General features: G+C 34.3%; 1 non-coding gene across 1 annotated transcript; it reads right to left on the reverse strand.

Moving 5' to 3' along the window:
• Window positions 1-14,012: 14,012 nt before the first annotated feature.
• Window positions 14,013-14,119, reverse strand: LOC120365601 (U6 spliceosomal RNA). The gene has a single exon (XR_005580492.1). It is a non-coding gene; the product is annotated as a U6 spliceosomal RNA (small nuclear RNA).
• Window positions 14,120-22,823: the final 8,704 nt, after the last annotated feature.

Here is a 22,823-nt window from a genome sequence, read left to right on the forward strand (position 1 = left end):
GGGAAAACTGGCTAGCCATGTGCAGAAAGCTCAAACTGGACTCCTTCCTTACACCTTATACAATAATTAACTCCAGATGGATTAAAGATTTAAACATAAGACCTAATACCATAAAAACTCTAGAAGAAAACCTAGGCAATACCATTCAGAACATAGGCATGGGCAAGGACTTCATGACTAAAACACCAAAAGCAATGGCAAAAAAAGCCAAAATAGACAAATGGGATCTAATTAAAATCAAGAACTTCTGCACAGCACAAGAAGCTATCATTAGAGTGAACCAGAAACCAGCAGAATGGGAAAAAATTTTGCAATCTACCCATCTGACAAAGGACTAATATCCAGAATCTCCAAAGAACTTAAACAAATTTACAAGAAAAAAAAAGCCTTCAAAAAGTGGGTGAAAGGTATCAACAGATATTTCCCAAAAGAAGATATTTATGCAGCCAACACATATATGAAAAATACTCTTCATCACTGGTCATTAGAGAAATGCAAATCAAAACCACATTGAGATACCATCTTATGCCAGTTAGAAGAGCAATTATTAAGAAATCAGGAAACAACAGATGCTGGAGAGGAGGTAGAGAAATAGGAACGTTTTACACTGTTGGAGAGAGTGTAAATTAGTTCCACCACTGTGGAAGACAGTGTGGTGATTCCTCAAGGAACTAGAACTAGAAATACCATTTGACCTGGCAATCCCATTACTGGGTATATGCCCAAAGGATTATAAATTATTCTATTATAAAGGCACATGCACATGTGTGTTTATAGTGGCACTGTTCACAGTAGCAAAGACTTGGAATGAACCCAAATGCCCATCAACGATAGACTGGATATAGAAAATGTGGCACATATACACTGTAGAATACTATACAACCATAAAAAAGATGAGTTTATGTCCTTTGCAGTGACATAGATGAAGCTGGAAACCATCATTCTCATCAAACAGACACAAGAACAGAAAACCAAACACTGCATGCTCTCACTCATAAGTGGGTGTTGAACAATGAGAACATATGGACACAGGAGGGGAACATCTCACACTGTGGCCTGTCCAATAGTGGGGGGATAGGGGAGGGAGAGCAGAGGGGGGAGGATAGGGGAGGGATAGCATTTGGAGAAATACCTGATGATAGGGTATGGATGCAGTAAACCACAATGGCACGTGTATACCTATGTAACAAACCTGCACATTCTCCACATGTACCCCAGAACTTAAATATAATGTTTTAAAAAGTAGAATTGGAAGAAAAAAATATGTTTCAGGTAATGGATACCTCAATTACCCTGATTTGATCATTTCACATGATATGCTTGTGTCAAAATTTCACATATACCCTATAAATATGTACAACTATATGTGTTCATAACCATTTAAAAATCAAAAATATATATATTTAAAAAGAATTGTAAATAATGCTGAGAAATATATTTTATTAAATATATAGATTTTGCCCATATTTCAATTTGCTAATTATTGGATTAACTTGTAGGAAAAGATTCACTAGGTTAAATATTATGGCTACTTTAAAGTTTTTTAAAAAATCTCTCAATAAGCTGTTTGATGAAAATGTTTAAAGAATTTCTTTCTGCCCCACATCACAGTGTATAAAGGTGCTAATTTCCTTAAATCTTTTGGAGTAGTTTGATAGATTAAAAAACTATCCCATTTAATGCATTTGTTTTATTAAATATGTTTAATGACTAGTTTTTCTTTGTTATGAATTGAATATTTGCCACTTTTTCCTATTTTTCTATTAATGTATTCATCAATTTGTATTGATTTATGAAACATACTAAGGTTTATGTTACTAATGTTTTTCGTTTGTCTTGTACTTTTTATTTGTGTTCATTTCTGAAGTGCCAGTGTTTCACATTTTAATATTGTTAAATCTATAATGCTCCCCTTTAATGATCTCTGTCCTTATTATTTTGTCTCAAATGTCCTTTTCCATTCCATATAAACGTTCACCTAAAAGAAAAATTAACTTAGGTTTTGGGCAATCAGAAGCTACTGGAGGTCAAAATTAGATTTCCCTGACAATTCAACTTCCATAAAACCATAATTGGCTGGCTCTTATTAATTCCATTAGCTAGTAATCAAGGCCAGAATTTTTACCAGTCAGAATTTCAAATTGAGGCAGCATCTGAGTATTTTCTGACCCTTAGAAATTGGCACGTGAGTTTTGTCCTTATTCCTAATTTTCATGTTTTAAGTTGAAGATTGTGTTGGTGTTTGTCTAATAGCAATAGAAAATTACAGGCAGGGGTGTTGATGGAGAGTGTATGTTCTCTTTGCTTTCAAGCTTCAGTCTAGTAAAAAGCACACTTTTAAACCTTTAAGTTCAGGGGTACAATTACAGATTTGTTATGTAGGTAAACTTGTGCCATGATGATTTGTAGTGCAAGGACATGGATATAGCTGGAAGACATTATCCTTAGCAAAATAATGCAAGAAGAGAATCTCAAATATTGCATGTTCTCACTTATAAGTGGGAGCTAAATGATGAGAACACATGGACACATAGAAGGGAACAACACTCACTGGGGCCTTTCAGAGGGTAGAGGGCAAGAAGGAGGGAGAGGATCAGGAAAAGTAACTAAAATGACATGAAAAATGCACATTTTAATGTATGAGATTATACTTGTGTAAGAGTTCACAAAGCACCAGCTGTTTGGAAGAGCCTGGAGGATCAGGTGCTCTCATTCCCCAACCTGTTGCCCTGAATCCTAACTTCCAACTTTATTTCTCACTGTGTTTGCCATTTTAGATTGATTAATTAATTAATCTAGAAAGATAATCCAACTTGTTCTATAAAAAGGAATTGAACTTTTTGTAATCCTGCCAAGTTTATGATTATCTAATCTTTGACAGTCACTGGTGGCAGTTCAGGGAACTTTCCTAAAGATGTATGTTTTTCTCTATGTGCTCTCAGATAGAACGGTTTACACTGAACATTTAACACTTTCCATTTTAATATTATTGAAAGTTACAAGAGGTAATAAACACATTAACAACATGGTGTCTCTCTAACATGCCCATGACACACTGCCCTTAGTTGATATATGGTCCAAGACCCAAGGTATAATAGGTTATAGATTTACCAGCTGCTTTGCTATTGTGTTATTGCAAAACCTAAGATTAATATTTCCCTTCAATCCCTTTTCTATTCTGTCAAATCTTCATTTTAGGATTTTTCCATTTGCAATATTTTTGTTTTAGTTGGCTCTTTGTTCATCACTATTGACAGAACTTCAAGCAAAAATAGATTAAGTGAAAAATAAGCAATTTTTTTAGCTTACAAATGTTGGAAATCCGGATGTAGGAAAGGCCTCAAGACTTCAGATACTTAAAATGATACCATCATAATTCTTTCATCCCTTTGTTCTGCTTCACGTTATGTGTTGGCCTCATTTCCTCTATTGCTGCTGATCTTTCCCCAGGTGGAAGACAAGAGAAGGGAATTAAATATCTGCAGACAGCCTTAAGCTTTCATGATGTCAGCCCACTGATTTCAGAGTAAACTGTGCTTCTAATATCCAGTATTTATATATTAAATGCCATATAAAAGATCAGAAGCACTTCTTCTGTAACATTCATCCAACAATATGTTGGCTGCCTGGCCAGGCCCAGGTCAGTTACCTTTACTGGGTTTGGTGAAATACAATTGGCTTTCTTGTCAGGGAGTGACAACTTTCAAAGGAAATTGTGTCCACTCACTGTTACCAAAACACCAGGTGTTTTGTCTAGGTCCTGTTGCTTGCTGCACAGAAAGCCAATCACTGAGACAAGTATTGCCAAAAATGAAGTCTTTAATAGAGTGCTGCAGCCAAGGAGCTGGGGGATCTCAAATCCATCTCTCTGACTGATTAAATTAGGAGCTTATATAACAGGGAAGAAATGTGTGGGAAAACAGGAATTAGGGAGGGGTAAAGAAGAGTAGCTGGACAACAGGAAGCCGGTGGTCAGTTAGGCAATCATAACAGATGAGGTGTCTGGTATCTTACTGTCCAAATGCAGTGATCTGGTAACTTTCAGCTCCTTGCTACTGTCTAGAAGGCTTGATAGTTGATTTCCTTAGAAAGGAACTCAGATAAGACAACTGCAACTTCCTCAGGTTTTAAGACTGGAAGGGCCAATTTCTATGTTTATTCAAAGAAACCATGAACATCAGCTCTATGGGACAACTGGGTCAGTTTCATTACCAAAAGAATGTGGAAATGATCTTTGGCTGATAAAACAGTAAGTGCTCATCATGGGAAGAAAAAGAAAAAAAACTCTCTGAAAGTGACTGAATCAATGCCTGACATCATCTGATGAAAGCCAGTTATTTCCCTTTGCCTAAGATCCATCAGGTATAAAATAAAGAAGGTAGTCTACTTCTTAACCTCTTACATTTAATAGAAACATAATTGGCTGAACTTGAGTATTTACTTGCTTGGAACAGCAAGGCTTCTGTGCTTTTCTCTTTCTTTCCCCGATTCCAAAATTTAATATTTATAAAGTAATAACAAAATATTAATAAGTCAATACTCACATAATACTCATTATTTGGCAGTTCTGAGTACTTAACCTATGTTAACTCATTTAGTCCTCACAATACCCCTCAGGTGTAACTATTATTAGTATCCCCATTTAAGAGCTAAGAAAAATAAGAGCAACTGGAAAATTTTCTAAGGTCACATGGTTAGTAAATGGCAGAGCTGGGATTCAGATTCAGGCATCCCGTTTGCTGCTGAGTGTACAAATTCTACCTCTCCTTTCTTTCAGTACATAGTTATCTCTCCCTATAACTTTTCAGGAACACCATGAACTATAGGCATGATACAAGAGGGCTTTGTAGATTTTCTTAATTATGAAATGGTAGACAGTATGATATCCATTTTAATTTAAATTTGAAGAACATATTCTAATTCTTTTAAAATCTCTCCACTAGTACAGTTGTCTCCTTCATAAGGGCTGCATTTCTTATCTGCCAGGTATTCTTAAGATATTCACTTAAGGTATTCACTTCCCTTTTTTACTTTGACAAGCCATAGCTACTCTGATGTAATTGATCTTTTCAAGGTGTCTAAAGTGCTGTTTAAAAGTTGCTTAAAGCACAGGAAGATGTCTAAAGTGCTATTTAAAAGTTGCTTACGCACAGGAAGAAGCACATCTCCTATACCCATTCCATGGAGATGAGAGTTTTTGAGGATTTAACAGTTTCTTTGCTGCTGTTTTATAGCAACAAGTGCTTGGGTACCCAAATGTACCAGGCACTGTGATAAGGACTTTGTCACCTTCAGCAGAACTCTCTCACCTTCAGTCAGAGGTGTGAAGCTCAGTTATCCATGAGCGCAGGCTGTTCAGTCTGTAGTCAATTCTGTTTTTCAAAGGGATTCTCAAGTCTTCCTTCATCATCATCACAGGACAATATTTAAATAATTCTGCTCAAGTCTTCTAAGTGAGTCTTGGAAATAGCAATTTTCTGCTGAATTAAGCAAGGTTGTAAATTCAAAGAGGATAGTTTGCTATAAAGGCTTATGGGATTGCGAATCAATGTAAACAATTTACTTTTAAAGCCTCTGCCTGGATGGCCATTTAAGGTTGAAATGTGTTTCAATAGTGCCCTGAAAGCTTAAATGAAATTGTAATATATAAATACTCAACACATTGACACATTTTCAATTATTATAATAATTTCACAGCTTTTGAGACTTTTGAAATTATTTGGTTAAATTTAATGTGTAAGGAAAACACCAATAGGAATTCTTGTTACTTAAGATTAACACTTTGGCAGAGGTGTTTCTATTGTAAAAGAATACAAGTACTTGAGCAACTAGTATTATAGAAGCTACCTATGATTTTTTCATTTTGAAATGAAGAGGGGAAATTTTATTTTTTACCAAAAGGTCAGTATTTTAATTCTGAAACAATATTAAAAGAGAACACATGTAAGAATGAATTGTTATAATTATTTTATCTGTGCCTTGGGTAGGAATGTATTAATTATATCAAATTACTACCTGAATAAAAAGGAATAAACATAATGGTTTATAGAGAGCAGAGATAGACATTGAGAGCAGAACAAGACATTAAGATTATTAGAAAACAACTGTCATTTTCCCATCTAACCATAGGAAACCACATTTATATGGGAAAGTGAAAAAACACAGAAAACAATAGCATTCTACTTTTCTTTTACTAACTAATATTGTACTAAAGGCATGCATGAACTTTTCATATTCTAAAGGATAAATACAAAAAATGAAAAGTTTGGATTCCATTATGTAGCATTTTGTATTCCTAGATACTAATATCTATATAAAGTATTTTCCAAATTAAACAAAAATATTTGTAGTAGTCAATTCTTCAACAGAACTTATTGATGGCACCTACATTATAGATTAAAATAAAATTATGCATACAAAATTATACAAATCTGTTCACTTAATACTTGAGGTAAGTAAAAGAGAATCACTGCATGTGATTTTTAGAAAGTGTTGTTGAACATATCAGAAGCAGCTAAATTAATAACTCTTCAAATACTTGCATGGTATTAGGAGCCATTCACAAGAGTCAGCTACAAGTAAAGTTTTAACTAACCTGTAGAAATGTCTTTTATTATATCACTTGTTAGTTCTGCCAGAGTTATATTTAACTAGAATTATACCACAACAATACCTGTTATTTTGAGGATACATTTAAAAATAATAGAGAAAGAATACTTTATACTGTTACCAAAACAACATTATGAAGCCTGCAGAGTGCATGTCAGGAAGACATAGAATGCATAATTTTTCTCACATACTACAGCCAAAAGCCTACAAATGGTGTTCATTCTTGGTTCAATGACACATTCTAACATTCTTGCATCTTGCAATGTCATGTTTTTAACCTTGCAGTATGAACTCTATAGTTTAAAATCCACAATCTCTCTAATTTGGAACCAACAAATTCTCTGGTTGGGTGTATCTGAAACACTATCTGAGGCTGAAGCCTATCTTGAAAATCAGCTTGACCCTAAAGAATTGTAATTTTGTCTTAACATATGGACTATAATGCTTGTGTAAGTATTTACATTAAATCAGCAATATATATCCTAAAATTTTTTTCTATTTGCAAAACTCTACACTTCAACTTTCCATAAAGAAGGTGGATATCACCCTCAGGACTGTGAAAATTACACTTCTATAAATGGCAGGTGTGAATTTCTTATTCAAAATGTGTGAAAAATAGAATCAGAGTTAATTTGCTTTGCCACAGACCTTTTTTCCCTCCTTTCATACTAAAAAAAATTAGTCATATGCATTTTAGACCTTTTAAAGTCAAATTATATTAATCTATTTTTACTTTTGACTATAAGGAGAAGAATTTCGTTGTCCAAGTTTAATGAAATTTTACTCTCAAGTAGACTGGAATAGCCAAGAGACAAATTTACAATGTAAATATGTAAAATTTTCTTTAACAAGACTGTTCATACAATTCTGATAACATATTTTCTTTAGTTTTTTTAAACTTTTATTTTAGATTTAGGGGCATATGTGCAGGTTTGTTATATAGGTAAATGTATGTCACAAGGGTTTATTGTACAGATTATTTCATCACCCAGGTACTAAGCCTAGTACATATTTTTTCTGCTCTTCTCCATCCTCTGCCTCCACACTGAAGTAGGCCTTGGTGTCTGTTGTTGCCATTTTTATGTTCATATGTTCTCATTGTTTAACTACCAATTACAAGTGAGAAGATGCACTACTTTTATGTTCCTGCATTAATTTGCTTAAGATAATAGCCTCCAGCTCCATCCATGTTGCTGCAAAGGACATGATCTAGTCCTTTTTTATGGCTGCATAGTATTCCATGGCATATATATACAATAATTTCTTTATCCAGTGTACTGTGAATTGGCATTTAGATTGATTCCATGTGTGTGGTGTTGTGGATAGTGCCGTGATGAACATATATGCACATGTGTGTCATTATGGTAGAATAATTTAGATTCCTTTGGGTATATGCCCAGTAATAGGATATCTAGGTTAAACGGTAATTCTGTTTTTAAGTTATTTGAGGAATCCACACACTGCTTTCCACAGTGGTTGAACTACTTTACATTCCCACCAGCAGTGTATGTGATCCCTTTTCTCTGAACTTCACCAGCGTCTGTTGTTTTTTGACTTTTTAATAGGAGTCATTTTAACAGATGTGAGATAGTATCTCACTTTGGTTTTGATTAGACCTTCGTCAAATTCATAGGTTGCATTTTAGGTCAGAAAGTTTTGCCTCAAAGGAATATGTAGTTTTGCCTACCCATCTGACAAAGGGCTAATATCCAGAATCTACAAAGAACTAAAGCAAATTTACAATAAAAAAGACATTTATGTGGCTAACAAGCATATATGGAAAAAATGCTCATCATCACTGATCATTAGAAACATGCAAATCAAAACCACATTGAGATGCCATCTCACACCAGTTAGAATGCTGTTCATTAAAAAAAATCTGGAGACAACAGATGTTGAAGAGGTTGTGGAAGAATAGGAACACTTTTACACTGTTAGCAGAAATGTCAATTATTTCAACCATTGTGGAAGGCAGTGTGGTGATTCCTCCAGGACCTAGAAATAGAAATTCCATTTGACCCAGAAATCCCATTACTGGGTATATATCCAAAGGATTATGAATCATTCTATTATAAAGACACATGCACACATATGTTCATTGCAGTGCTGTTTACAATAGCAAAGACCTGGAACCAACCCAAATGCCCGTCAATGATAGACTGGACAAAGAAAATATGGCACATATACACCATGGAATACTTTGCAGCCATAAAAAATGATGAGTTCATGTCCTTTGTAGGGACATGGATTAATCTGGAAACCATCATTCTCAGCAAACTGACACAAGAACAGAAAGCCAAACACTGCATGTTCTCACTCATAGGCGGGTGTTGAACAATGAGAACATGTGAGCATAGGGAGGGGAACATCATACATTTGGGTCTTTTGTAGGGTGGGAGGCTAGGGGAGGGACACTGCAGGGCAGGGAGTCTGGGGAGGGAAAACACTGGGAGAATACATATGTATAGAAAGAAGATAAAAGAGAAAAGGTAAAACATGTACATGGGTAATAAAATGGTAGAGGAGGAGCTATTAATAATAGGAATAGAACTAGAAAGGAAGTAGTGAAAAAAAGTTTAAATTGTTTTTAAAAATCAAGTTATGATTGGAGAGCAATATGACCTTATATAGGATAAATCAAAAGAAAAACACACAGGACTTCAACTTTCAGCCAAGATGAAATTACAGGGAAAAAATTTGTTAATTGGCATAAAGTACAGGAGAATGTTTTTCAATATATTAGACATCCAGCAATCAAGGAAAATTATTCCTGAGAGGCAAGAAATAAAAAGTTGAGGCTTATAATTATCACAGTTTACTCCCCAGAGAGAGTTTTCCAGGCCATGCTTAGGTGAAAAAGGAGAAAGTAAGAAACCATTCAGGCAGGCAGTTAGGGTGGATCCTTCATAAAATTCTTTTAAAGAAAGAACTGCCTGAAAATCAAACTGCAGGCCTCAGATAAGAAAAGGCCCATGTCCTTTAATGAAAACACTTGCTGTATGAATTGAGGTGAACAAATGCCACCCATTTTTGGACACATTTCTCTCTCCTTGGCATGCCTTAGTTTCTTACTTTTCACCTATTGGTCTCTTACTTTTTGCTTATTTTACATATGCCTACCTTTCTGCGTTTGGCTGTAGGCTAAGTATTCATTTTCATAGGGTGAGCCATCACTTCAGCCCCTGATTGGTCCAGGGCCCAAAGTCCCAGGCCAAGCTGTCACCTCTGCCTCCAATTGGTTCTTTACACTATCATACCTTTTTCTAAGCGGTGCTTTCTCCAAAATGACCTGCAGACCAGTCAGCTCATTCCCTGCCTTTTCAGTCCGTAAAATCCCCCAACTCAGCCTCATAGCTGGCAACCCTCTTTTGGGCTCCCTCTCTACTCTGGAGTGATTTCTTCTTTTGCTTATTAAACTTTCACTCCAACCTCATGTTTGGTGTCCATGCTCCTTATTTTTCTTGGTGATGAGACAAAGAACTCTGGATAATACCTCAGAAAACGAGACTGTTTCATAGGAATTGGGAATTTGGTAAGATCTCAGTTCCCTGAGGTGAGGCAACAGAGCTGGGAGTCTGGGGATTCTTAGACAGCTGTAGTATGTAGAGCAAAATCCCAGAGAAGACAGGGCTGCTCCAATAGAGACTCTGAATATGCGCAGAGGTTTCCACTCGTCTTCAGCTGAGGATTGATCAGTACATGTATGTGAAGAAATTAAGGGCAGGAGGAAAAAAACTACCAAAAAGGAGAAGGAACAAGCACTGGGCTCCCCCCAGCCAAACTGATAAATCTCATATAAAAACATATATAAGATACAAACATATAACACAAAATATGCAGCACCAAACAGGATAAAATTTGGAGTTTTTACTATCCTATAAAAATAACCAGGAATGGCCAGGCATGGTGGCTCATGCCTGTAGTCTCAGCACTTTGGGAGGCTGAGGCAGGCAGATCATGAGGTCAGGAGTTTGAGACCAGACTGACCAACATAGTGAAACCTTATCTCTACTAAAAATACAAAAATTTAGCTGGCTGCGGCAGGAGAATCACTTGAACTCAGCAGGCAGAGGTTGCAGTGAGCCAAGATCATGCCATTCCACTCCAGCCTGGGTGACAGAGTGAGACTCTGTTTCAAAAACAAAAACAAACAAAAAAAACGGCATGAAAAGAAAAGAAAAAGAGAAATGTAATGATAAGGAGAAAATTCTATCAAAAGAAATTATCACTAGTAGACAAGGACATAAAAATAGCTTATAATTGTACTCCATATCTTCAAAAATCCATAGGAAATATTGGCCTGCTAAAAAGAGAGAGGAGAGATATAAAAAAGACCCAAATTGTACTTTTAGAAATGAAAATAGTATAAAAAACTTTAATGCATTAGATGTAATTAATGGCAGATTGGACATTGATGCCCAAAAGATTAGTGAACTGGAAAACCAATGTAAAAAGTACACGGTGAACTATCGGGGGAAAAAAATAACTGAAAATAAAACGAACAGTATGTGAGTGAGCCGTTGGACAGCTTCACGTTGTCTAATATACATATACCTGGAGTATGTGAAGAAGCAAAAAAAAAGAAAAAAACCATATAGATGAAGAAATAATGGCTGAAGAAAATCAAATTTGATGAAAACTACAAACTTAATATATCTAAAGACTCAAATAATCTCAAGCACAAGAAACAGGTAAAATTCCATCAAGACATATATGAATCAAATTGCTTAGAAGTAGTGACAAATTAATCATCTTAAATTCAGCAAGAAGAAAAAAATACAGTATGTATAGAGAAATAGAGATGTAGATGGCTGCAGATTTCTCACTGAAAACAATGCAAGCTAGAAGATGATAAGCAATGTTTTTAAAGTATTGGGTTGGGAAATTTGTCAACCTAGACAAATATTCCCAGCAAACTTTTTAAATAAAATAAGAAATCTAAGATGTTTTAAGCATACAAAACCCAAAAGAATTAATCACCAGAAGAGTTGCACTTCAAGAAATTTTAATGATATATTTCAGGCACAGAAAAAAGAATAATATCAGATGGAAATCTCAGTCCACATAAAGTAAGAGAGAACACTCAAGATGATAACTATGTGGATATAAGTAAGATACATTTTTTTCTTATCATGTAAATATTTTGACAGGTAATTGAGGATATAAAGCAAGAAGAATAACAATGCAAAGTGAGGTTTATAACATAAGGAGTAGTAAAATATTTGACAATAAGAACACAAAAGCCAGTCAAAGAAAAGTGAATGCATTCAATTTTAAGATTCTTATACTACATATGAAATGGCATACTATCATTTGAAAGTTGATGATGACTAAAGTGTATAATATATAACCCCAAAGCAACCACTAACAAATTACCAAAATATAGTTATAGCTAATAACAATGAAAATAAATGGAATAATAAAAGTATATTAAATTAATCCAAAAGAAGGCAGAGAAGGTCAAAAAGGAACAAAACAGGTAAGAAAACAGAAAACAAATAGCAAGATAGTAAATTTAAATCCAACCACATCAATAACCATATTAAATTTTAATAGTATGATCACTCCAATTAAAATGCAAGGATTGTCAGATTAGATACAAGATGACATCCAGCTATCTGCTGTCCATGAAACACTCTTTAAATATAAAGACACAAAGAAGTTAGAAAATGGATGAAAATTATATTTATTGCTAAGCTAACTGTAGTTTAAAAGTAGACTATAAAGACTATATTAATATTATATAAAGTAGATTTTAGAGCAAAATATTATTTGGGAAATGAGTAATTTCATAATGATAAAGAAGCTAACTCATCAAGAGAAAATAATAATTTTATACATTAATGCACTTAATAACAGAGCTTCAAAATATATGAAGCAAAACCTAGTAGAAGTATAAAGAGAAATTGTGAAATTCAAATTTATGTTTTAATATTCCTATTTCAATAACTGATAGAATTAATAGGCAAGAAATCAGTAAAGTTAAATGGTACTACCAATAATCTTGAAATAGTTTATCTAAAATACTACTGTCCCAACAATAGAACACATATTATTTTCTTTTTTTTTTTTATTGCATTTTAGGTTTTGGGGTACATGTGATGAACATGCAAGATTGTTGCATAGGTACACACTTGGCAGTGTGGTTTGCTGCCTTCTGTCCCCTCACCTGTATCTGTCATTTCTCCCCATGCTATCTCTTCCCACCTCCCCACCCCCTCACCCCTCCCCCATTTCCCCCCAACGGACCCCAGTGTGTAGTGCTCCCCTCCCTGTGTCCATGTGTTCTCATTGTTCAACACCCGCCTATGAGTGAGAATATACGGTGTTTGATTTTCTGCTCTTGTGTCAGTTTGCTGAGAATGATGGTTTCCAGGTTCATCCATGTCCCTACAAAGGACGTGAACTCATCGTTTTTGATGGCTGCGTAATATTCCATGGTGTATATGTACCACATTTTCCCTATCCAGTCTATCATCGTTGGGCATTTGGGTTGGTTCCAGGTCTTTGCTATTGTAAACAGTGCTGCAATGAACATTCGTGTGCATGTGTCCTTGTAGTAGAATGATTTATAATCCTTTGGATATATACCCAGTAATGGGATTGCTGGGTCAAATGGGATTTCTATTTTTAGGTCCTTGAGGAATCGCCACACTGTCTTCCACAATGGTTGAATTAATTTACATTCCCACCAACAGTGTAAAAGTGTTCCTATTTCTCCACATCCTCTCCAGCATCTGTTGTTTCCCGATTTTTTAATGATCGCCATTCTAATTGGTGTGAGATGGTATCTCAATGTGGTTTTGATTTGCATTTCTCTGATGACCAGTGATGATGAGCATTTTTTCGTATGTTTGTTGGCCTCCTGTATGTCTTCTTTTGTAAAGTATCTGTTCATATCCTTTGCCCATTTTTGAATAGGCTTGTTTGTTTTTTTCTTGTAGATCTGCTTTAGTTCTTTGTAAATTCTGGATATCAGCCCCTTGTCAGATGGGTAGGCTGCAAAAATTTTTTCCCATTCTGTTGGTTGCCGATTTACTCTACTGACTGTTTCTTTTGCCGTGCAGAAGCTGTGGAGTTTGATTAGGTCCCATTTGTCTATTTTGGCTTTTGTTGCCATTGCTTTTGGTGTTTTGGTCATGAAGTCCTTGCCTACACCTATGTCCTGAATGGTTTTGCCTAGATTTTCTTCTAAGGTTTTTATGGTATTAGGTCTGTTGTTTAAGTCTTTAATCCATCTGGAGTTAATTTTGGTGTAAGGTGTCAGGAAGGGGTCCTGTTTCTGCTTTCTGCACATGGCTAACCAGTTTTCCCAACACCATTTATTAAACAGGGAGTCCTTTCCCCATTGCTTGTTTTTGTCAGGTTTGTCGAAGATCAGATGGTTGTGGGTATGTTGTATTAAAAATATGGAACGCTTCACGAATTTGCGTGTCATCCTTGCGCAGGGGCCATTCTAATATTCTCTGTATCGTTCCAATTTTAGTATATGTGCTGCCGAAGCGAGCACATATTATTTTCAATAGCACATGGAACATTTACCAATTAATCACATCCAGGGTCAAAACAAGTCTCAGTAAACTTTGAAGAATTCAAATCATGCAAAGTGTGTTCACTGACCACAATAGAATTAAGTAAGATGCCAGTAACAGAAAGATATCTCCAAATATTCAGAGACTAAAAAAACCTTACTTCTCAATAACTCAAGGTCAAATAAGATCAAAGTGAAATGCCAGAAACATTTTGAACTATTTATATTTTTGAAACACAGAGCATATCAACGTTTGTGTTATGCATTTAAAACAGCACTTAAAAGAAAATTTATATGACTAAACATCAATACATAGATGAAAAGAGACAAAAACTGTAAATTCAGTTTCTATTTTAATTAACAAGAAAATGAAATGTAAATGAAACCTAAAGTAAGCATTAGCAATGAAATAATAAAAATCAATCCAGAAATCAATAAAATAGAAAACAGGATTAATAAAGAAAATAAAAACAAAAGTTTTTTTTTTTAAAGAAATATATAATTGATTAACCTTTAGCTAGGCTAATGAGAAAAAAAAGAGAAGGTGACATTTAACAATAGCAAGACTGAGAATGACTATTGTTATAAATCTACAACTTTAAAAAAATAATAAAGACTAAAGGAATATTATAAACATCTTTATGTCAATAAATTCCAAAACTTTAGTGAACTGGATAAATTTCTTGAGAGACATAAACTCTCCATACTTACTTCAGAAGATATGGATAAACCAGATAGCTCTATACCTATTAAAGAAATTAAATTTGTAGTTAAAACCCTAACCACAAAGAAAACCCCATGCCCAGATGGCATCAGTGGTGAATTATGCCTAACACTAAACAAATAGTTCCAACTCTATACGAACTCTTCCAGAAAATTGAAGAGGAGGGGAAACACCCTCTACATGGGAATAGCAGTATTTTTATTTTTATTTTTACCAAAACTAGATAGAGACATTACAAGGGAAAAAGTAAATCTCTAAACTATCCACCAAAATCTCTTAAGAACATAGCAGCATTTTTTTCCAAGATGTAGAGGGTACTTGTGCAGTTTTGTTACATGGGTATATTGCATAGTGATGAAGTCTGGGCTTTTAGTGTACATATTTAGGCATAGTAAATATACTACTCAATAGGTAATTTTCAACTCTCAACCCCCTTCCATCCTTCCACCTTTCTGATACTCCTATGTCTATTTTCCCACTTTATATGTCCACATGTACCCATAGTTTAGGCTACTTATAAGTGAGAACATGCAATATTTGACTGTTTCTGAGTTATTTCTCTTAGTTTAATGGCCGCCAATTTCATCCATTTTGCTGCAGAAGATGCGATAGCATTCTTTTATGATAGCTGTTGTATAATGTATAAAGATTACAGTTTCTTTACCCACTCATCCATTGATGGACACTTAGGTAGATTTTGTATCTTTGTTACTGTGAATAGTGCCATGATGAAAATACAAGTGCAGGCATCTTACTAATAGAATGATTTTCCTTTTTTCTGTTGGGTATACACCAAATGGTGGTACTGCTGGATTGAATGGTATTTTCATTTCTTGCTCTTTTTTTTTTTAAGTTTTATTTTATTGCTGGTTGACATATAATAATTATACATATTTATGGCGTACAATGTGATGTTTCCATACAGCTGTACAATGTGTGTTAATCAAATTAGGATAATTAGCATATTCATCTCCTCCAACATTTATCATTTCTTTGTGGTGAGATCACTCAAAATCCTCTCTTCTACTTATTCTGAAATATGCAATATATTATTGTTAACTACAGTCACCCTACTGTGCAATGAAACATTAGAACTTATGCATCCTATCTTACTGTAACTTTGTACTCCTTGACCAGCCTTCCCCAACACCCTCACCCTATCCAGCCTCTAGTACCCACTATTCTACTCTGTACATTTCTAAAAATAACTTTTACTTTAGTTCCAGGAGCACATGTGAAAGTTTGTTACTTAGGTAAACTCGTATCACGGAGCTTGTGGTACAGATTATTTCCTCACCTAGGTATTAAACTCAGTATGCAATAGTTACCTTTCTGCTCCTCTTCCTCCTCCTACTCTGCACCCTCAAGTAGACTCCAGTGTCTGTTGTTTCCTTCTTTGTGTTCATAAGTTCTTATCATTTAGCTCCCACTTCTAAGTGAGAACATGCTGTATTTGGTTTTCTGTTTTGGAGCCCCATCCATGTTCCTGCAAAAGACATTGTCTCATTCTTTTTTATGGCTGCATAGTATTCAATGGTGTATATGTAGTATATTTTCATTATCCAGTCTGTCATTGATGAGCATTTAGGTTGATTTCATGCCTTTGCTATTGTGAATAGTGCTACAGTGAACATTCGTGTGCATGTATCTTTATGGTAGAATGATTTATAAATATATTCCTCTGGGTATATATCCAGAAATGTGATTCTGGGTTGAATGGTAGCTCTGCTTTTATCTCTTTGAGGAATCACCATACTGCTTTCCATAATGAGCGAACTAATTTACACTCCCACCAACATTGTATAAGTGTTCCCTTTCTCCGAAACCTCACCAGCATCTGTTATTTTCTGAGTTTTTAAAATAGTAGACATTCTGATGGTGAGAGATGGTATCTCACTGTAGTTTTGATTTGCATTTCTCTAATGATCAGTGATACTGAGATTTTTTTTTCATATGCTTATTGGCCACATGTATCTTTTCTTTTGAGAAGTGTCTGTTCATATCCTTTGCCTACTTTTTAATGGTTTTTTTTCTCTGTAAATTTGTTTAAGTTACTTATAGATGCTTGATATTATACCTTTGTCAGATTGTAAATATTTTATAATATATATAATATATATAATTATATAATTTATAATATTTATAATATAAATAGTTTGCAAATATTTTCTCCCATTCTGTAGTTTATCTCTTTGCTCTGTTCTTAAATACAACATTTTAAAAACAAAATTCAATAAAATAAAATCTCTCATAGGCAGGATTCTGAGATGTTCCTCAAGATTCCCACTATCTGGTGTACGTGCCTATATAATTCATTTTATTGTGGGTGGAAGCTATGATTGTGATTAGTTATGACTCTCTTGATTATGTTATGTGTTATGTCTAAAAGGGAAATTATCCTAGGTGAGCCTGATCTAATCAGGCAGGATATTTACAGAGAGTTTCTTCCAGCTAGTTGCAGAGGAGAAAGTCATATCCATGCTGGCCTGGAAGAATGCAGATGTCCATATTTGAACTGCCCCTGAACTCCACGTAATGTGAGCCCAAAAGTAGTCTCTAGGACCTGAGAGTAGTCATTGACTGAGAGTGAGAAAGAAAATGATTACCTCAGTCATACAACTTCAAGAAACCGAATTCTACCTAAAACAACCTGAATGAATTTGAAAGACCCTAAGCTCCAAATAAGAACTCCATCATATTTGGCACCTTGATTACAGCAGTAAAACTCTGATTTGAGGACCCAGAGAATCCATGCTCATATGCCTAACCAGTAAAACCTGTGAGATAATCATGTTTTAAACAGATGTGTTATTGGGAATTTATTACAACCAATAAAACCTGTGAGATAATCATGTTTTAAACAGATGTGTTATTGGGAATTTATTACACAGCAAGATATAACATAACACAGCATACAGAATATACGTCATGACCAAATGGGATTTATTCCATAAACACAATGCTCATTTAGCATTGAACTATAAATTTTGTGGTATACACTATATTAGTATAGTGTGATAGTTTATCACATTAATAGAATAGAAAATAAAAATGCTTTGATAATAGGTACAAATAAGTATTTGGGAAAAACTTAACATCTATTCTTCATGAAAATGCTCAAGAAACTAGGAATAGATGGGCTCTTTCTCAACTATATAAAGTATATTTATGAAAAATCTATAGCTATCATAATGGTGAAATACATTGAGTACATACATACAAATGGATGGATGTGTGTGTGATTATGTTAAATGAAGTTAATGTAAATATAATGCATTTTCAGGATTTATAAAAACAATAACATCAACAACAACCATATTCTATTTAGAAAGCATATCTAAAAGACATACAGAAACTTTAAATAAATAAAAGTGAAAAATATGCAACTTAGAAATACTATTCAAAGTTTACAGACCTATGAAATGTGATTGAAGACATAAAGAAACACTAGATATTGTGAGATATATTTTATAATGATAAAAGTTTTAATTTACTAGGAAAATGAAACAGTTTTAACCTGAATCAATTTAATAATGTCATCTAATAATTTTAAAATGATGGACTAAAAAGTGAAAAATACAAATCTACATTATTTTGGGGAGATTTTAACACATCTTTTTTTTTTAAATCTAGAAAACAAGCAAACCCATCATATCAATATGAATATTTATGATTGAAAACATTATATTTTTGGTCCAAATGACATATCTCTGCATATGCTGCCAAAATCACAAGATACTTGTTTCTTTACTAAAATTAAGCATTTGTTTAGCCATATTTTAAAAGATTATATCACATATTATGTAACCTTATCATGGTACAATTAGTGTGGAAATCTGTAACTATAAGATAATTAGAAAGTACTCCAAATCTTGGAAAGGAAATATTCATAGGTTAAAAAAGAAAGCACAAAAGATATTTAGGAAATATTTTGGAGTAAATTATAATGAAGGTACTACATATCAAAACTTATGTGATGCAGTTAAAACTGGGCTTTATATGAAATCATAAATTTCCTCATGAAAATGCTCAGGAAACTAGGAGTAGATGGGATCTTCCTCAACTATATAAAGGATATTTATGAAAAATCTATAGCTATCATACACAGATCATCTCATAGAAAATGTATGATTAGTTAGAAAAGATAGGTAGATATCAATTATCTATTTTCTATCTCAAGAAATTAGAAAAATAACAGTAAATTAAAATCTATAAAAAGTAGAAGGGAGTCAAGGTAAGAGTTAATGAAATAGCAATAAATATAAAATAGATCAATAGCTAAATGTTTTTTGAGATAACTAATACAATTGATAAATTCCTGCTGTGATAGGTCAAGAAAGAAAAACTAACAAAAAGCAAATAACAAGAATAAAATAGGTACAATAGTAATAGGAATTAAGAAGTTTATGGTACATTTTAATGAACAACTTTTTACCAGTAACTGTTTAAATTTAGACGAAAAGGACAATTTTCTAGGAAAACACAACTTACTAAAACTGACACAAGAAGATATAAGAAGTCTCTATTGTCTTAAAACTATTAAATGGAATAAATCTATAATTGGATACTGTAAATAAAACTCTTGGCACAGGTAGATTATCTGATGGCTTCAAGTCTGGTGTACTGGAGATAGCTTGTACTGGTCAGCTGTTAAAATTTCAGAAATTTTGCAAACTAGTGGTTTAACACAGTCATTATTAAAAATTAAAACATTTAAAATTGCAACTAAATAATGTTGAAAAATAATCAGTCCAAAACTCATTACTTCCTCTTTGTTTTTTTATTACATTTTACTATTAGCTGCTCATGAGGTTATTAACATCTATTGTATCTGTAGGGTGCGAATACTTATACTGGTGTACTACTGTGTCCCTCTTTCCAATTATATTTTCAGTGACATCATATTGATAGCATGGAATCAGTCAGAGTGAGAGAATCCTTTTTTATTATTATCTCTCTACCCGAAATGTTCTTTTCCGTAATTCTTAACATGTTTAGCTCCTTCTCCTCTTTCAGATTTCTACCCAAATCTCATATTGTTACAGGAGACTTTTGTATTGTCCTTTTTTAAAAAATTTTAAATTTTAATCTTTTTGTGAGATGAAATTCCACTGTTGTTGCCCAAGCTGGAGTACAGTGGCATAATCTCGGCTCAGTGCAACCTCCGTTTCTAGGGTTCAAGACTTTCTCATGCCTCAGCCTCCTGAGTAGCTGGGTTTACAGGCACATGCCACCATGCCCAGGTAATTTTTATATTTTTAGTATAGATGGGATTTCACCATGTTGTTCAGGCTGGCCTTGAACTCCTGACCTCGTGACCTGCCTGCCTTAGGCTCCCAAAGTGCTGGAATTACAGGTGTGAGCCACTGCACCTGGCAATTGTCCTTTATAAAGGGACTCCCTTATTACCTTCTAGCTCCTCACCTGCCTTTTAAATTTTTGAATCATTTACCATAAATGATATATTTTTTTATTTGCTTGTTTAAATATTTTTCTTTATTTGCTTGTTTTCCACTTGTATTCTCTGTAAGACAGTTAACTTCGTGATGCCAATGACTTTGTCTGGTTTGTTCACCTCAATGTGTCTCATTCTTTGATCAGTGCTTGTCGCATCACATGGACACAATAAAAGCTCTATCAGGCAAATTATTTGATTGACAAAGAATTATAATAATTCACATATGCAACCGGCACAGATTTCTTAATTGTGAAAATAAATGTTTCACAGTAGTCTTCTTTATGAATGAGAGGAATTAATTTGGGTTATATGCAATTGGGCTTTCCTTTTGGTAGGTAGGTGGAGGGCAGATACTTAAGCTTGGGTTTTTATGATTGATAAAGAAAAGAATGATTAACGTTGGGAAGGGCATCAAATGCATCTGCTTTTCTCACTTGAGTTTGAGCCCAGTCTCCCACCCTGAGTCTCTATACTCCAATAATTTGATTGGGATGCCTTGCCCACTATGACAGGGAGACCAGTCATCATGTCCACCCACAGACTCCAGATTTGGGATTTCTCCTGGGACTTATTGCGAAAACGAATTATTATTCCTGCAGGAGGTATGCACATTGCGTATACTGTTATAATTAACTTTGGTTTAAATTTAACTGTCAATCCCAAATCATCTTTTTGCTATTTTCCAGAAGGCCCTCAAAGGACAAATTTTCTTGTTCTCTTTTCTTTGTTGTTGTTAAGGCATTTTGTTAAGTAATCTTTGGTTACTGTTTTGATTTTTTTTTTTTAAATGGAAGATGAAGAGAGATGTTAATGCCACATTTTCAGTGTGCCATCTTCATCAGAGCATCATTAAATATAATTTTGAGTAATTCTAAGTGTACATGTTTTAAAAATTAGCTGTTGGTGGTGGGTTTAAGGACAGACCATCATACTATTTATTTGCTTGAAAGACATTTGGTGTAATTAGTTTAACATGTGATACTCTATAAAAGTAAAATTGATGTTATGCAAATGAATGTGACTGTAAGAGTGAAGTATCAAATTTCCAATTTAGACTAAAATGGAATAAGATTAATATTCCCACATTTATATTGAATTCTTCAAGAATGAAAGCTGTATCTTGTTATTTCTCTCTTTCCAAGGTATGCGTAGTGCCAAGATCTTTTTACATATTTAGGGACTGTTAGTTAAATGAAAGAAAATAAAGCTGAATATGTTCAGCATTTGCGCTGAATTTTAAGTAGCCGGGAAGCAATATTATTTACCTTTTCTCAAAATTGTTATCAGTTTGGTGGCGCTACCAATTAATTCGTATTTTAAAAATATCCAAGTATGATTCCACAAACCTTATAATTGTTTTAAAGTCACATTTGTTTACCTGGTGCTTCCTTGATAATTATAAATGACAGTAACAAGAGGTGAAGGAACATGGACACCAAAAAGATGTTGTTCCTGCTAGACACACAGACCTGTCATCATGTACTGATTTTAAAAAACAAAGTCACGATTTGTTGAGTAAATATATAATGATCCAAAAAATTTGGAAAATACTGTTATACTAATGGTTTTATAGAAATTCCCAAAATAAGTTTGTGAGAAAGTGTTACCCTTTTTGTCCCCTTTTTTTGGCTTGTGTTTGTTTTTTTGTTATTTTAACCAGTGTTTTTTCCAAGACTAATGATATTGTTTGCTAGTTTCCCCATGTTACATCAAATCAATTTGGATACCCTCTGAGACATCTAAATAGCAGCTGCAGAAAATATTCATCACGTGGAATTAACAATGACATCTTGAAACGTTCTATTTGTTTTTAATGGGCTCTCTTTACCACACAGAACCATCACCAATGTGGTATTAAAAAACAGAAGAGTTGGCCGGGCGCGGTGGCTCAAGCCTGTAATCCCAGCACTTTGGGAGGCCGAGGCGGGTGGATCACGAGGTCAAGAGATTGAGACCATCCTGGTCAACATGGTGAAACCCCGTCTCTACTAAAAATACAAAAAATTAGCTGGGCATGGTGGTGCATGCCTGTAATCCCAGCTACTCAGGAGGCTGAGGCAGGAGAATTGCCTGAACCCAGGAGGCGGAGGTTTGGTGAGCCGAGATCGCGCCATTGCACTCTAGCCTGGGTAACAAGAGCGAGAGCTCCGTCTCAAAAAAAAAAAAAAAAAAAAGAGGGCCTTGGCTGGATTTTATAGCACATTGAGAGGAGAAAAAATGGAAATGTGAGATCACTTTGGCAACAGGCACTAGCAAACATGGGTACAGAAGAAATTGAGTTTATGATTACTAGAATATTATTTCTAATGTGAAATGAACTAAATAATTATGAACTTCCCAGATAAATGAGTATTGGTTAATTGCCAATTTCTGATGCAATAAAAATTCAAACTGAAGTTTTCTATTGATCCCAAATACTTAACCAGACTCAGAAGTGGAACTTTCCAGTGAGATGTTAATTAGATAAAGCAAATGAAGAAGCTCTGCAGAGTAATGTTATA

The sequence above is a fragment of the Saimiri boliviensis genome, chromosome 1 (assembly GCF_048565385.1).
Source record: "Saimiri boliviensis isolate mSaiBol1 chromosome 1, mSaiBol1.pri, whole genome shotgun sequence".
Lineage (NCBI taxonomy): Eukaryota > Metazoa > Chordata > Mammalia > Primates > Cebidae > Saimiri > Saimiri boliviensis.